Below are 16841 nucleotides of genomic sequence, written 5' to 3'. Positions count from 1 at the left end.
ACACACACACAGATACACATACACACACATACACACAGACACATAGATACACACACACACAGACACACACACAGATACACATACACACACATACACACACACACATACACACAGACACATAGATACACACACACACAGACACACACACAGATACACACACATACACACAGATACACACACACATACACACATACACACACATACACATACACACACACATACACACAGGTGCATTCACAGCTTTTTATTTTGAAAAATATTTACACTAAAGAAGTTGAAAGAATAGTATGAGGAACACTGTATAGTGTTCCTATAAACCCAAAAATATTTAAATAAAAATATTTAAAGCAAAGAAGTTGAAAGAATAGCATGAGGAATACTTTCACTTAGATTCACCATTTTTCACATCTGCTTTCCTCTTTCTCTTTTTAAATATATATAGTATATATTATATTTAGTATTTCATATATACTAAATAATAATGTGTCTATATACACACATAGACACACATATACATATATGCACACACATACTCTTAATGATGTTTTTGAAGCATTTGAAATTAGCTTACAAATATCATGACACCTCATAATTAAATAGTTCAGAGTGCATCTTGTAACGAATGAAATTATCCTACATTGTTATGTCATTATCACAGTCATGAAAATGAACAATAATTCAGTATCATCTAATGCATAGTCCATATTCAAATTTCTTCAATTTCCCAAAAATGCCCTTTCGTTTTAAAAATTCAGGATCCAATCAAATTTCATGGCTTGCTTTTGGTTGGTATTTTTTATTTTTTTCATTTACAACAGGCCTTGGTTGGCTTTATGTGGCTGTTCTTGTTGTTTTCCACAATAGGGACTTTTTAAGAATTTAGGCCAGGTAAATTATAGAATGACCCATATTTGTCTGATTATCTCCTCATAGTCAGATTATAGTTTAAACACTTTAAAGATATTAAAAATTATATTTTCAAGCTCATTCCACTGAAAAAAAAAAACCATGAAGGAATGAACTCCAATAGCAACAAGTATACCCAGCACCCAAATGTTGGTTTCTTAATACAGTTTCCGACCAGGAAGAATCAGGGCTCCTTGGAGGGATGGCTGATTCCAAGACTAAGGCAGGTAAAATACTAAGTGCTCAAATTAGTAGGGGAAGAGAAACAGAAAGAAGCAGGAGGAGGAGAAGAAAGAGTCAAAAAAGGGAATGCTGTTCTGGAGAGGAGAATGCTGGCTTAAATGTAGAGGAAGAATCGAATTAGAAAATGAGGTTGGGTGCAGTGGCTCACACCTGTAATCCCAGCACTTCAGGAAGGCCGAGGCAGGAGGCTCAATTGAGCCTAGGAGTTTGAGTCCAGCCTGAGCAACATGGCAAGACTCCGTCGCTACAAAAAAATTTTTTTTTAATTAGCCTGGCATGGTGGTATGTGTCTATAATCCCAGCTACTGGGGAAGCTGAGGCAGGGGGATCCCTTGAGCCTAGGAGTTTGAGGTTACAGAGAGCTATGATCACACCACTGCACTCTAGCCTGGGTGACGGAATGAGACTGTCTCTCAAAAAAAGAAAGAAAACAAAATGACCATTTTGCAACACCAATATGATACTGAGGCAGGCAAGAATCATAAATTGATGTTAAAACCATTGAGTAAAAGCTTGTGAAGAAATAGGATGTCATATGGTCTCAGAGTTTTACCCCATAGATTACTTCATAATTACAGAGGGGGAAAATGTATATTTACAATAAATTTGGAAGATACCACCTTAACCAAGTGATCAAATTTAGCATCATCAATAATAGTTCAAATTGACATCCTGGGCCCCCTGACTCGATGCACTGGGAAGAACACAGCATAAAAAAATGTAGTATTCTCGCCAAAACTCATGAATCTAATCATGAGGAAACAAATGACAGCTGTGGGACATTTTATAAAACAACCAGCTTGGGTTTTCTAAGAAAAAGATCACTATCCTGAAAGCCAAAAGTATATGGCAACAAAGACAATGCATGTTCTTTGCTTGTGTCCAAATAAATTCCAATAAGGACAATTTTGGGACAACTGGAAAAATCTCAGTATGGATCATACACTTGGTAATACTGTATCACTGTTAAATATTTCAGATGTGGTTATATTAGGGTTATGTAAGAGGATATAATTGTCTTAGGAGATGCATGCTAATGTATTGGGGTGAAGTGTCACCGTGTCTGCAAACTATTATCAAATGCTTCAACAAAAAAAATCAGTGAGTGTGCGAGTGTGTGTGTGTGTGAGAGAGGGTGTGGGGGGAAGAGAGAAGAAGCAAAAGCAAATATGGCAAAATGTAAACAACTGTCAATCTAGATAAAGGGTAAATGATGTTCATTGTACTTTCTTTTAACTTCTTGTTGCAGGTTAAAGTAACTTTCAAAGTAACAAATTGGAAGAGAATTTTGGGGGAAAGGTAGAAACAAATAGAGCAGCAAATGTGGGCACGGTGGCTCACACCTGCAATCCCAGCACTTTGGGAGGCCTAGGTGAGAGGATCACTTGAGGTCAGGAGTTTCAGACCAGCCTGGGCAACATGATGAAACTCCATCTCTACAAAAAATACAAAAATTAGCAGGGTGTGGTGGTGTGCACCTGTAATCCCAGCTACTTGGGGGGCTTAAGGGGGAGGATCGCTTGAGCCCAGGAAAGGGAGGTTGCAGTGAGCTGAGATCATGCCACTGCACCCCAGCCTGGGTGACAGAGCAAGACCCTGTCCTCAAAAAAAAAAAAAAAAAAAAAGGCAGCAAAACACTGTCTGCATTAAAAATAATGTCTCCAACTTACTGAATGTACATTCAATATATTTTTGAAAATCTATGAATTCATGATGCTGCTTGCATTAAAGAGAAAGATTGAGAGAGCACTGAAAACCAAAACAGAAATCAAAGATTCACAGAGGTTCTCCTGGATTCAGGGCCATGAGCTGGGCTCTAAGGTTCCCACCGCAAACAAAGATGCTGCTGCCCCGACCTCAGAGAGAACAGTAACTATCAGGCAAGACTGCACTGAAGGAGGAAGTGAGCATGCTGTGAGCAGCAGGGGTTACGGACACGTCCACCGGAGGCATGCCCTGGAAAGGCTTCCCAAAGAAGTGGTGCTGAAGCCTTCTTGTTAGCGTGGGCCAGAGGATTGGGCCCAAACAGCTTTGCTGTGCCAAAGGTCCCCATTCCTCTAGGAATGGGCCCAGAGTCTCAGAAGACACCCAGGATGGGAAGGAAGTCATTCCCTGACACTTGCAAAGCCAACACGCTGTATTAGAAGAGGCTAAGGCAGTACTATGTAAGCTTTTATGGGAACATGGGGAAAATCGAGAAAATTATGCTTAAGTCAGCAACTTATGAATCATGTCCAGATCGTTATCTAACCTAGGATTGTTTTTCTCAAGTTGAACCCTTCCCACTGTATAAAGCTCAGTCTCTTCATCATGGAAATAACAAATAAGGTAATCATCTTAGGAAACAGATTCAGAGCAAAAGGCTTCTGTATAATTCACAACTAATATAGACTATGCTCTATTTAGAAAAAAATCAGCTTATTCTTTATAAAACCATCCAGAGCGGGACTATAAGTACTATTCTTGAAATACTTAGCATAGTTATTGATTTTCACCAACAACCAGTCCATCTATTTTCTGAGTTCGAAGGAATCATTTATTTTTTATACACAACGAGTTACTGAATGAGTAATACGTTTAAAAGTGGTGTGTATGCGTGTGTGTGTGCATGTGTGGGTGTGTGGGGGTCATGAATGATTTACAGGGAGAACACAGCCTATGTCAGGGGACACGCACTGCCTAGGTCCTCCATGGACAGGCAGGAAGTTCGTTGCCAACACGGCTGGAGAGGGAGGCAGAGACCCAGGGTCTGGAGCCTCTATGGCCCCCAGAGAGGCCACTCTTAGAAGCCTTCAGGAGACCACACCTTGTGGTCTGCTTGCAGCAGGAAACAGGGCCAGACTCTATTTTCTTTGAATCTTATTTTCCCCAATCTGAGAACAGGCCTAACTGGGACAATGTCTGCTCTTCAGCCCGGAGTAGTGCAGTGAGGGTTACATGATACTGTGTGACAGGCAGTGTAGTCTTGCGGTTGCAAGCAGGGATTCTGGAGCCACTTAAGAAGGGCAATCCCTTGGCAAGGCACTCAACCTCTTTGTGCCTCAGTTTTCTCATCTGTGAAATGAGAATAACAACCTCTTAGGGTTGGCATGTGAAGTAAAGGAGTTAATTTATGCACGGTGTTTAGAACCATGCCTGGCCCATGGCAAAGGCCATACACATGTTACAAATTGGTTTTGTAACAGGCCCTACAGGTGTGTCCAGTCACAGTTCCTGAGCACCTACTTGAGGCAAGGCCCTTGGGGTACTGCTAAGGCTCAGATGGGCAAGGACTGTCTAGGCCTGAAGGAGTTGTTTGGCAGGTGACACTGAAACCTCATCAGGGATTGTAATATATTGAGGAATGGGCAAAACAAAAGAAGTGAGGAAAATGCTGGGTACCTCCTCCAGCTGGGACCAGGGTTGGGGAAGACTAGGATGCCTTCCTGGAGGAGGAGGTAACACTTGAACTAAATATCAGGAAATACAGAGGACTGAGCCAGGGAGGAGGGGGAGCAGAAAGGGCGTCGTGCAGTGAGAACAACATGGGCAACCACTCTTGAGCTGTGGGGAGCATGCGCTATGCCTTAGCATGAGGGGAAAGGACCAGACAGGGAAGGCCACCAGAAAGGTTGGCACCACAGCTCTCCGCCCTACCTGAGGTGTGACTTTACACAGGCCGCATCAGCTCTCTGGGCCTCACTTCCTGCAGAAGGGGTGTCCTCCACCTGGAAAGCTCTGGTGGAAATCAAGAGACATTAAAGCTGAAGGCCTGGCACAGTTGCAAGGCTGCTCCTCTACTCTGTATGGAGTTACATGTGTAAGTGGCCTCGGCCCCTGAGCGCTTGCCTGGTTCCTTCTCACAGCTTCTAGACATGGAGGGGACACCAGGCCTTATGAGCCCAGGGAAATCACATGCAGAGGCCCAAGAGGGACGATGCCAGGCTTAAGGCACTGATGGCTCTGAGCCACAGGGCATAATGACACGACATTATTAAGGCTCATCAACTGGCCCAACCCACTCCTCTTACACAGGGGCCCTCAGGGAGCAAGAGATACCCCAAGACCACATAGCTCATCCCATGGAGATGACCCCAGATCCCAGGGCTCTGTCTCTACCTGCAGAGATAGGCCAGGATGCCACCTGGGTGACTATGTCCTTGAATGGATGGCCACAGGAGGAAGAAGGAAGGTAATGCACCAGCCCCTAGGGTCAGTATGATGCCACTGCCAAGCCCCAGACCAGGAACCAAGGCTGGAAGAGGCTAAGCAAACTGTCCCAGGCACCAGCTAACAAGCACCAGAGCCTGGATGCAAATACTAGCCTCTCTGCCCAAGCCTGAGACGTGGCCCTGATATTACTGGTATGTTGGCTCTCTGGCCCTCCATTTGCCCATCTGCACAGGTGAGCACCGCACACCTTACCAAACACAACATGGGATGGGCAGTCAGTGCCATGCCACCACATGCACTGGTGCGTCTGTCCGCAGAGCACCTGCCCAGCGGCTCAGCAGGCATCTTCCCAGTCTCACACTCTAAGGCAGTGGTTCCTACCCACGGCTGTGCCTCAGAATCACCTGGGGTGCTAATACACAGCACAGAGGACGAGGCGCCTAGAAGCAGGACGAGAGCTGGCGAAGGTGAGCAACTTGTCCCCGCTGCTCTGGGACTTTCCTGGTTTGAATACTCACAGTCCTACTTCCTCAATCTCAAATGCCTCAACTTGGGCACCGTCAATCCCAAAATAGGCATGATTGGTCACCCTATGCCTAGTGGGTTTTTGTATTTTACCAAGTTTCCAGGGGATCTTGATACTCATGAAGTTTGAGAACCACCACCATTTAAAAAAGCCCATTTTTAGTCAATTTTCCTCAACAAAATAGTAACCTTCACTCATGAATTACAGGAATGATGTTTTATGAATAATATGGATGGCTGGGCACAGTAGCCCACACCTGTAATCCCAGCACTTTGGGAGGCCAAGGTGGTTGGATCATGAGGTCAGGAGATCAAGACCATCCTGGCTAACATGGTGAAACCCCGTCTCTACTAAAATTACAAAAAATTAGCTGGGCGTGGTGGCAGGCGCCTGTAGTTCCAGCTACTCGGGAGGCTGAGACGGGAAAATCGTTTGAACCTGGGAGGTGGAGCTGGGAGGTAGAGCTTGCAGTGAGCCGAGATTGCACCACTGTACTCCAGCCTGGGTGATAGAGTGAGACTCTGTCTCAAAAAAAAAAAAAAAAAAAAAAATGTTAATTAGCTGGGTGTGGCGGTATGTGTCTGTAGTCCCAGCTACTGAGGGAGGCTGAGGTGGGAGAATCACTTGAGCATGGGAGGTCAAGGCTGCAAGACTCTGTCAAAAAAAAAAAAAAAAAAAGAGGAGGAGGAAGAGGAGGAAGAAGAGGAAGAGGAAGAAGAAGAACAAAGCAGCAGCAGCAGTAAGAAGAAGAAGAATATTGCATGCCTGCTGGGTGCCCGGCACTGTGTGACACATTTATTATTTCTATCTCTCATCCCAACCTTACTAGGTTGGTGTTAATCCCATTTTACATGTTTGTCCCCGGAGGGAGCTTATTTTCAAATTCCCTCTCCAGTTCTTTCTAGACGCAATCTGTAACTCCAGACTCAACTCTACGTAATCTGCAGTTGTGCCAATCACTAGCAGCACCAGCTGTACTGTAAGTAGCACGAGTGATTTATTTATTTAGAATGAATTATTTACACCCCGCATGTTCCCAGAAAAGGGTTGAAGTGGCTGGTGGTGAAAGACGCGTAAACAATGAGGCCATTGGAGTTACATGTTGGGAACTGATATTACTTTAGAGACCATGATCTTGAATTAAAAATAGGGGTCAGAACCTTAAATTGAATCTTTCACCAGGCCGACAGGAAAGACATGGGGTGGGTCCTTGCAGGAATAGATTGGGAACCGCCCTGCCCTCAATAGCATCTGGCCCTTCTTTAACCTACCTCTCCTTCTCTGAAAACCAGAAAGAGTGTGTGTGCCCTCTAACAGCTGCCTGGGGCTTCTTTCGCCTCTCCTGTAGGTTTTCTGTTTTAATTTTACTGTTCTGAATCACCTTCATGGTCAGTGATAGTTAATTTCATCCACACAACTTTGGATCTGAAGACAAATGGAGACCTATACATTTTCAGGGCCCGGTTGGCATCACAGCGGCAGTAACATCACCACCTGAGATCTTAGTGGGCCTGACGGTCTGCAAAGTGCTCCCACATGGTCCAGCATCCCTGTCCCATCTAATGCTCTCAACAGCCCCAGAAGGGTGGACAGGATTATCTCCATGATACTGTGAGTTCAGTGAGGCTCTGCGGGGGCTGCTAATTTGCCTAAGTTCCCTCTGTCAGTGAGAGGCATCGGAGGGAAAATGACCCGGAGCTTCGGAATTCCAGTCCTCTGTTCAGGCTCCTGCATCAAACTGCCTCTTTGTCATGTCTCCTTCTCTTGGATGGTGGTGTTGGGTGGTGGATTTGCACTGCTCCAGGAGAGCCTGGGAGAGTATACAGCAGGTGCTGCACTTGTTGAGTGACAGAATGAATGAATAAATACAATATGAGTCAGTGAATGAATGAATGAATGGATGGATGAATGAGTAAGAACAGAACCTTTCTTCCCCTGAAGATTGGTAGGTGCTGCCAGGATCCACGCAAGCCAGGTTGGATGTGGGGACTACGTTTCTACCCCTTCCACCAAAGGAGTTGGGGTTTGGATCACGAAGGGCAGTGATACCCCAGGCCAACTCAAAGCTGTGGAGTGAACCTCCTCCTCCATCCCTCATACACATTATTGGGTCCCTGTAAGTGGGACCAGGCATGGAGAGACTAATCCGACATGTCCACTGTCTTTAGGGTACCACAGTCAAATGGCAGAGGCAGAAATGGAGACAATGATGACACCATGGTGTACAGACAATCCTGTAACAAGGGATGCCGGACACATGGGGTAACATGCCCAGAGGCTCAGAAGAGCCAGCAACTCACTTGCCAACTCTCACAGGCTGGAAGTGGTTTTCAAGGTGAAAAGGAGAGGGCGGGCCTGCAGGCATGGGGGCCCACTCAGGGGAAGGCTGGGCCTTCAAAGAGCACAGAGCAGCTGAGCAGCTTCAAGGGACTCTGGGTGTTGGAGCTGGGAGATTTGGGGCAAATGAGGCGGGAAGGGCAGGCACCAGCCAGCACTTTTTCCACCATGGAGCCTACCACATGCTCCCCTCTCCATCCCCTCTGGCCTTTGCAGTGGCCTTCAGCTGCCCCACAGCCCTGTGTCCTAAGAATGCTGTTGCCATGGCCACCATGGGTCCCGCTTCAAGCCAACTCCCAGACTCCTCTGTCCTGAAAACCCTTCTGAGGGTTCCTTCCTCCTTCTACCAATTGTATCCAAACCAAAAGCTACCAAGCTTTTCCTTGCCTCATGTGTGACATGCTGCCCACTTTCAACACTGGGCTTGACTGCACTGGGCATCTGACGACAGCCAGGAAGGACCCTCCAAAGTCCCGAGGTCCTTGGGGTCTCTCCTGCCCTCTCTGCTTGGCCAACAGTGCATGCCCTTAGTATCATTTCTCCTCTTCCCTTTCTTCTTGTTTTTAATGAATCCAGAAGGTGGAAGCATCTCATAGATTATTAATGTGCTAAATGGCCCCCCTGGAGACCAGTGCAAAGAAATGGCTCCAACCCGTGCTGGATTACTGGCCTCTATTCTCTTTCTTAGAGAGCAGCAGCAACAGTTTCCAGCTGTGCCTTATCGTACTGCTGCTTCTAAGTGGTTTCCAATCAAGGCTGCAGGCTCACTTTGCATGTTCTGTGGCAAGGGTGTGGCAGTCACATGGCCAGGTTATGGCGGGATTCTGGCCTGGGTGGGTTTTGACTGTTGGGGGCTAAGAGGCAGACATTGCGTGTACTTTGAGCATCTTACTGAAGAGCCCCCATTCCATCCCTGACTCCTTATTTTCAGAGTCTGCAGTGTCAGAGTAAAAAATCCTGTTGTCCACGCAAAGCATGAAACTCCAATGGCCATAATCAGAGATCTGCTCCTAGCAAAGGAGTCCTGGGCATCATAACAGCAGCTACTGGATTACAGTTTATAAAAGTGCTTTCCCTTGAAGAAAAAACATCTGCACAAAACACAGAAGGCGGGTTTGCTACTCCCATTTTACATAATAGAAAAGGGAGGCTAAGGGAGAGAAAATCAGACCATGGCACGTGCTGCAGAGTGCTGGAGGGTAAGCCACGGAGCCCGGTGTTGCTGTTACTGTGAGACTTTGGCAAGGCCCTACCCCATCTGGTCTCTGTTTTTCAGTCTGTACAACAGGGAGACTGGACCCAATGCCTGCTAAGCCTCTGCCACCTCTGCCATTCCATGAATCTACCTCAAATTCCACAAGCCACAGCTAAGCAACAAGCAATCTTTTGATTTCTCAGACAACCTACAGTTTAATAAAATAATCATTTGAGAAAATCATGTCAGATCACAAAATTTCTGATCCTATGAAGCAAAATGGCAGCGACTGACCATTTAGAATGATGCCAGAATTCAGTAAATAGCAAAAGGCCTGATTTGGAGGTTCTCACTGATTTGTTTTTTAAATGTCAAAACCAGGCACGCTTTTGAGTTTTCAGAAATCAAGTCCTAAACGTACTGGGAGTCCATTGCCAATACTTCTACACACACAGTGTCAACATCCTCCCGTGTGAAAGTCCTCCTTGCCTCCACTCCCTCACATGAACTTCTCCAAGGAGACAGCCCCATGACACAAGCCGAAGTGTTGCTTCCCAGGAAGGTCCTCGGGAGGAGTGCCAAGGCAGGCCACAAGGCAGGGTGGGCTGTCGAGGGGAGGCTGGGGACAGAGCCGGGAGAAATGCATCTACAATTTAATAATCTGCCACGGCTGCCTTTTAAAGGACAGGCTCTGTGGGATACAGTTCTTGAGGAAATAGTGTTTGCGTTTTCCTACGAGCAGCCCTTTATCCCTTTAGGAATCTGACTTTATTTTCATCAGCAAGACGATTTCTGTCTGCAAGCTGAAGCTGCGATCATCTCACTCCCAAGCAGGAAGGAGTGTGGTCTTGGTCTCTGAGGATGTCAAACTCCCTCTTGCTAGCATCTCTTGGACCTTTCCCAAGCTCTGTCTCCATCTTCCCCACCCAGCTCCAAATTCTCCTGGTTTTTCCCAGGCCCTATGCTTTCAGGACAGATCAGGCTGGTGGGAGATCTGCAGGACCGCCCCCAAAAGTGCCAACACAAGCCACCCTTAGATCTCTGAGGACAGGATTCTGGGTGGGTCTGAAAAAAACTGCAAAGGAAACTAATTAGTTAGAAAATGGCAGGGGCGGGGGTTCCTGAGATGGGGGATGCAGGCTGAGGCTGAGCCTAAGGCTGTGTTAGGGCTCCCTTTGCGTCCGTTTAACAAGAGGCTGCAGCTGGAGAGTCCTCGGGTGACTTTAGGTCTCGCAAGCTCTGATGACGTGCCCTTGGTTCTTAGGGGACCAACCCAAGGCCTAAAAGACAGGCACCTGGCTCTCCGTCAGCAAATACGCCCTGAGCACTGTTCTGGCATCACTGCCAGGCCTGTACCAGGCCAAGGGGCAGGGTGAATGAGACACAACTCTAACCTCAGGCAGTTGCAGGCCAGGGGTGGGCAGACATAGCAAACACCCTGGGAGGGATGTGCAGGTCAGGTCAGGAAGCACAGGGGAGGTCATGGGAGGCTTTGCAAAGGAGGGGCACCCAAGCTGTGCCAGGAAGAATGAGCACAGTCCTGCCAGCAGCCTGTACTGAGGCCGGCAGCATGAAGGCGCGTGAGATGGGCCGGGAAAACGTCAAGGTGATGGTGCACTCCATGGACTGTGCCCCACCATGGACTGTGAGCTTCATCCTAGCGGCACTGGGATACTCGCCCTGGCAGCATCCCCCCACCCCCATCCCGGTGACCTCCTCCTTGTCCTCTTTCCCACACGGGCAGCATCATTTGGAGTTTTTTGGACCAGCAGCATTTGTTAAACAGCCCAGGTGTCTGGGGGATGAACAGGCCTTAGAGAGCTCCTGGCCTGGCAAGTCTCCAGGGGCCAAGAGCATCACAGTCACCTGTGCCACTGGTATTGAATTTGCACTGTTACCAAGAACCCCCATAAGTGACTCTTCCCATATAGGTGGAGAGCCACTGACCTGGTCTATGCCTACTCTGTGTATTAAATTTCCCCAACAGCAGGCCTGGCTGAAACCAGACTGCTCAGGGAACCTTGGGCCACAGGGAACCCATGACTTCACAGCCAGGCAGCTTGCTCCATGCTGGAAGCCTCCAGAGGCAGGGCTTGCTTGCAGGAGGTGGAAACCCTGCTCCCCGCTAACTTCAGCCATGGCTCCTGCTTCTCCCCACTTGCACCAGAGAACCAGCAAAATCTATCACAGACAGCCATGCAACGCTGGAGGTCTGGACTCCTCCCTCCTCCCCAGTGCCCCGTGTGCTCTCCAGGCTGAACACCCTCAGCTCCCCAATGTCTAGACCTTGACCCTTCCCTGATGTTTTCCTGGGTTATGCCCTAGTGGGTTCCTCCCAGCATGGGGCCCAGATCAGAGCCTTGCACCCTGAGCAGGCTCTGACAGTTTGGAGAGGGACAGAGCCACTCTCACCTGCATGTCAGACCCTGGACTCTGTGAAGGGCCTTGCATATAGAGGGAGAACTGAGGTTCCCAGTGGCTAAGTGACTCATATCACGACTCAAACAATATTAGCCTCTCTATGCAGCAGCTATGAATCAAGAGGCCCAGCAAAAGGCAAAAGTTAAATTTAACCGATTTCAGCACCAGAGTGAATTTTCACCCCTCTGGTGTGTGAATCCCTATTTTTGTGACACAAGGAAACAGAAACAACTGATTATGCATTCCCGGCTATCTCTGTCCGGCAAGCATTGCTCCTCCAAAAAGGGCAGCCAGAGCTCCTTTTCAATTACACAGATTACACACAGTTTCCCATTTGTGAAGCTCTGTTGTGAAGCCCAGTCTTGAATAAGTTAAGAGATTCATCAAATCCCTTGGGCACCTGTAGACTCACCCATCCACCTCTTCACCATCTCTGGAAACAAGCTCAGCCTCCCTGAGTTGGGGTTGGGGTGGCTTGGGAGGTCCACAGAGTCTGGCTCGTAATAAATGGGGCTATGTTCCCTGAGAATGAGAAGGAGGCAGGAATCCAGGCTCCCAGTCTACTCCCAGATCAAGATCCTGATCTTTGTTCTTATATCTTCCTTGCCTGGCTGCACAAGGCTGGGAGAAATCCAGTCTTCTGGGCTCATCCACCATTCTGCCTTCCAGGTCCTCAGATAAGTCCAAACTGTTGAGTACCCTCCAGTTCCAAGCCCCCCAGCATCCCGCATCCACGTCCAGTTGCAGCCATTGATCCAGCCCCAGCGTCTAGTAGTGAATGCTAGGGCAGTATTGTCTGGGTGTGGGCATCTTCCCCTACAAGGAGCCTGGGAAAATGCAAAGCAATTCTGGGGAGGTGGAGGCTGAGATTCTGCATGGTCCACTGCCCTCCCCACCCCACAGTCAGAGCCACACTGTGAGAGGCTCTGCCATGGAGCATTTCAGGCCCCTTCGTCCGCCCATCCTCTGCACTTAGCACAGTTCAGTACTCAGTGAGGACCTACTGTGAGCCCAGGCCCTGCGCCAGACACTGGGAACCAGGAGATGAAGAAGGGGTGGGGAACGGCTGCCCCCAAGAAGCTCACAATCTGATACAGAAGACTGGCATATAGAACAGATTATTTTTCACAACACTTAATTTTTTTTAAATAGAGACAGTGCATCACTTTTTTACCCAGGCAGGAGTGCAGTGGCATGATCATAGCTCACTATAGCCTTGAATTCCTAGGCTTGAGCGATCCTCCAGCTTCAGCCTCTCAAGTACCTGGGACTACAGGGGTGTGCCACCACACCCAGCTAATTTTATAATGTTTTGTAGAGATGAGGTCTTACTATGTTCCCCAGCCTGGCCTCAAACCCCTGGCTTAAAGCCATCCTCCTGCCTTGGCCTCCCAAAGCATTCGGATTACAGGCATGAGCCACCATGCCCAGCCCATTCTTAAAATTTTATTTTTGTTAACTGAGGCAAAACATACATATAAAGTTTACCATCTTTACCTATTTTAACTGTAGAATTCATTGACATGAAATTTAATAAGAGAATACTGCACACAATATAGAAGGATGTAGAACAGTGTTTCTCAACCTTCATTTCACTGTTAGTCTCCTAAGAAGACTTTCTGGCTACTTTTTCCTACTCTTGCAGCCTGGTGAAATTGTAATACCACAGGCATACATAGATCTGTTTGTGTACTACATCTATATCTATGCTTTACACATTAAAAAAGTAAGAATTTTTTTGCCTCCACACAAGAACCAATGTCCTTTTACTCCCTTGGAGGAGATATCACCTGCTATTGAGAATGCGGGTGTAGTGGAGGAAGAAATAATTAATTTACTTTTTGAGCGGGGGATGGGCAGCACCGAAGGAAAGGGGGCGAAGGAGGCGATCAGGGAAGGCATCACAGAGGAAGTGGTATCCAGGGTTTTGAAGGGTGAGCAGGAGTTTTGCAAAACAGGGCAGGGCCTCAGCATCAAGTCCCCCTTGCTGGGCAACTGGAGTTCCTGTCTTCCTCCAGACATTAGTCACTATAGTATCCAGTCTCCAAGCTAGCCCCCAGTGAGCTTCACCTCCCCCTGCACCTTGGTACTACTCCTCTCTAAATAAGAGCTAATTTGTGTGATCCACAGATTACAGCAGAAGTTATAGCATGCAATTTCCAGAGTAAGTCCTAAAAGACTTGGTCTTTTCATGACTCACTTTGGGGGATGCCAGCTGCCTTCTCATGAGTACACTCCGGCAGCCCTGTGGAGACCTCCACATGGAGAGGAGCCACACTGAAAGCAGATCCTCCAGCCCCAGTCAGGCCTTCAGATGATGCCAGCCCCTAGCCTTCAAGTCCTCCAGTTGGGCCCCAAACACCATGGAGCAAACACAAGCCATTCAGTGTGTCTGAATTCCTGAACCAGAGAAATAATGAAATAATACACGATATTGCTGTTTTAAGCCACTAAATTTGGGGGGATTTGTTACCCAGTGATAAATAACTAACATAATCCCCATCTTGTAACCCACTTCCCTGTCTTATCAACTCCTCTAGGTTGGAGGGCTGTCCTGCTCATGGCGAGGTCAGGTAGCTCTGGTCTGCAAGCTGGGAGTTTCCAATGTTGTGCTTGTTCCTGCAGCTCCTCAGGGAATTCTGAGGGACAGATGGTTCCAAGTGACACTGAGAATCGGTGGAATCAGTTGGATTCCTCTCTGGGCAGGGGATTTCCCTGGGACCTCTGCCTCTCATGCCCGGACAAAGTGTCCATCTGCAGATCCTTCCATCCCTTCCCATCTCCCTCTATCCCTGTGATCATTGAGCAGACTTCTAATGAAGACTGTGAAATGATAGGCATAGGGAAAAAGAGAAGTCCAGGTTCTGTCCCTAAGGAGCTCACAGCCCAGCTGGAGAGACAAACATTTATAAACACACCCCCACATCTGCAAAACCCTAAGAGAGGGACAGGCAGGGTGGAATGGGACACTGGGCTGTGCACACGCTCTGCTAGAATTAAACAAGGGGAAGGGATAGAAAGGCTTTCTAGGGCCCAACTTTAGCAGCCCCCTAGTAGCAGGCAGGAAAGGCTTCCTGAAGGAGGCAGGATTTAAGCTGGGTCTCAAAGAATGGGTAGCACTTGACACACTGGATATAGGAAGAATGAATGTTTTGGGTGGTAGGAACAGTGTAAGAAAATGTGGGAATGCAAGACCAGGAATGACAAGTAACCAGGGGATTCAACTTGGGGAGTGGGAGGAGGCAGGGCAGGACTAACCACAAAGAACACTTAGTTAGCACTTACTGTGTGCCAGGCACAGCTGTAATCCCTTTTCAACCTTTCAATCCACATGACAACCCCATGAAAACAGTCCTATTACTACCTCGATTATGCAGATGAGGAAACTGAGGTTCAGGGAGGCAGCACATAGCTCTAACTAGTAGAGAATGTGATCCTCAATATTCAGGAGAGCAAGCTGAAGCCCAGAGAAGCTAAGTGCCTGGTCCAAGGTCTCCACAGCTCTCCTAGGCACCTCGAGGGCTGAGGCCAGGCTCCCATGGCACACTGAGCCATGCTGGCTTTCAGGTGTGTGGTTAGGTTTGTGGTTAGGTTTGCACCAGAGCACACGGCTGCTTTTCTGCCCTCCTCTTCGTGTTGCATCCACCCACAATCAGCGTGGCCTGCTCCGGCCACAAGGAATGACTCAGCACTCCCCAAGCCCACATACTTTACCACCTCCTGCTTTTGCACGCCCAGTTTCCTCTGCAGCGGCGCTCTCCCCCATGTCTCCAGCTGTCCAGCGCCCTCTCCTCCTTCAGCAGCCAGCTCCACCGCACCTGCCATAGCACCTGCCCTGGGGCTTCCTTGACCGGGGGCTGAGTGAGGGGCCCTCGCCTGGGCCCCACCTCTCTTTCATCACACCTGCCCTCGCTTGTGCCCACCACCCCTCGTGGCTGCAAGCTTGGGCTCCACCCCAGCACCCCATGCATGCAGCACCAGACTCAGAGGAGGTCCCCAGTCAATGCAAGTGGAATGAAACAGATCCTCTACGTGGTTAGGCTCCTGCTCACCCAGCCACTCTCACTCTCTTCACCCTGACTCCCCACCCATCACACTTCAGCCCCACTTCCCTGTTTTGTGTTCCATGAATATGCCAGGTTCTTTCCTATCACAAGCTGCCTTCCTGCGTTTGCTATTCCATTCACTGACATGGAATGCACTCCACCCAATGGTCTCCTTCTCACCCTTCGGGTCTCAGCTTGAATGTCACCTCCTCCAAGAGACCTTTTCTGACTACCCCAAGGCAGTCACTATATATCTCATCACCGTGTTTCCTTCTGTCATAGCCAAGTTTCCTTACTACAGTCTTATCTTAAGGGCCAGACTGCCCGAGTTAAAATCCTGGCCCTACTACTTGTTAGCTGTGAGTCCTTGTGCAAGTTATATAGCTTTTCTGTGCCTCAGTTCCATTATCCATAAAATGGGGATGATAAGGTACCTATAGCATAGAGCAGTTATAAAAATTAAATGAGTTCATGCAGAAAAATACTAAGAACAGTGTCTAGCACATGGCAGATCCTCCATACACAACCTTATTATTATTATTTAATTATTTACTTGCTTCTTGCCTGGCTTCCTCCTAGAATGTAAGCTCCAGAATAATGCAAACCACATCTATCCTGTTCAGCACTGTATCCCCAGTGTGCCTACCAAAATCCAGGTACAGAGTAAATTGCCTATAATATTTGTTGGATGTATGTATGTATGGATGGATGGACAGATGGATGGATAGGTGAATGGGTGGGTGGGAGGGTGGATGGATGGATGGATAGGTGGGTGGGTGGATGGATGGATGGATGGATAGGTGAATGGGTGAATGGATGGATGGATGGATGGATGAATGGATGGATGGATGGATGGATGGACAGACAGACAGATGGACAGATGGATGGATAAGTCGTTGGATGGGTGGGTGGGTGGATGGATGGATGGATGGATGGATGGATGGATGGATGGATGGATGGATAGGTGAATGGATGGATGGATGGATGGATGGATGGATGGATGGATGGATGGATG

General features: G+C 47.9%; 1 protein-coding gene across 1 annotated transcript in view; it reads right to left on the bottom strand.

Moving 5' to 3' along the window:
• Positions 1–16841, bottom strand: part of GABBR2 (gamma-aminobutyric acid type B receptor subunit 2) — a 422876-nt gene that overhangs the window by 274747 nt on the left and 131288 nt on the right. The gene's annotated exons all lie outside the window — the stretch shown is intronic.

This window comes from Piliocolobus tephrosceles, chromosome 14, assembly GCF_002776525.5.
Source record: "Piliocolobus tephrosceles isolate RC106 chromosome 14, ASM277652v3, whole genome shotgun sequence".
NCBI lineage: Eukaryota > Metazoa > Chordata > Mammalia > Primates > Cercopithecidae > Piliocolobus > Piliocolobus tephrosceles.
The sequence above is the reverse complement of the archived record's forward strand: the minus strand, read 5'-3'. Positions and strand labels throughout refer to the sequence as shown.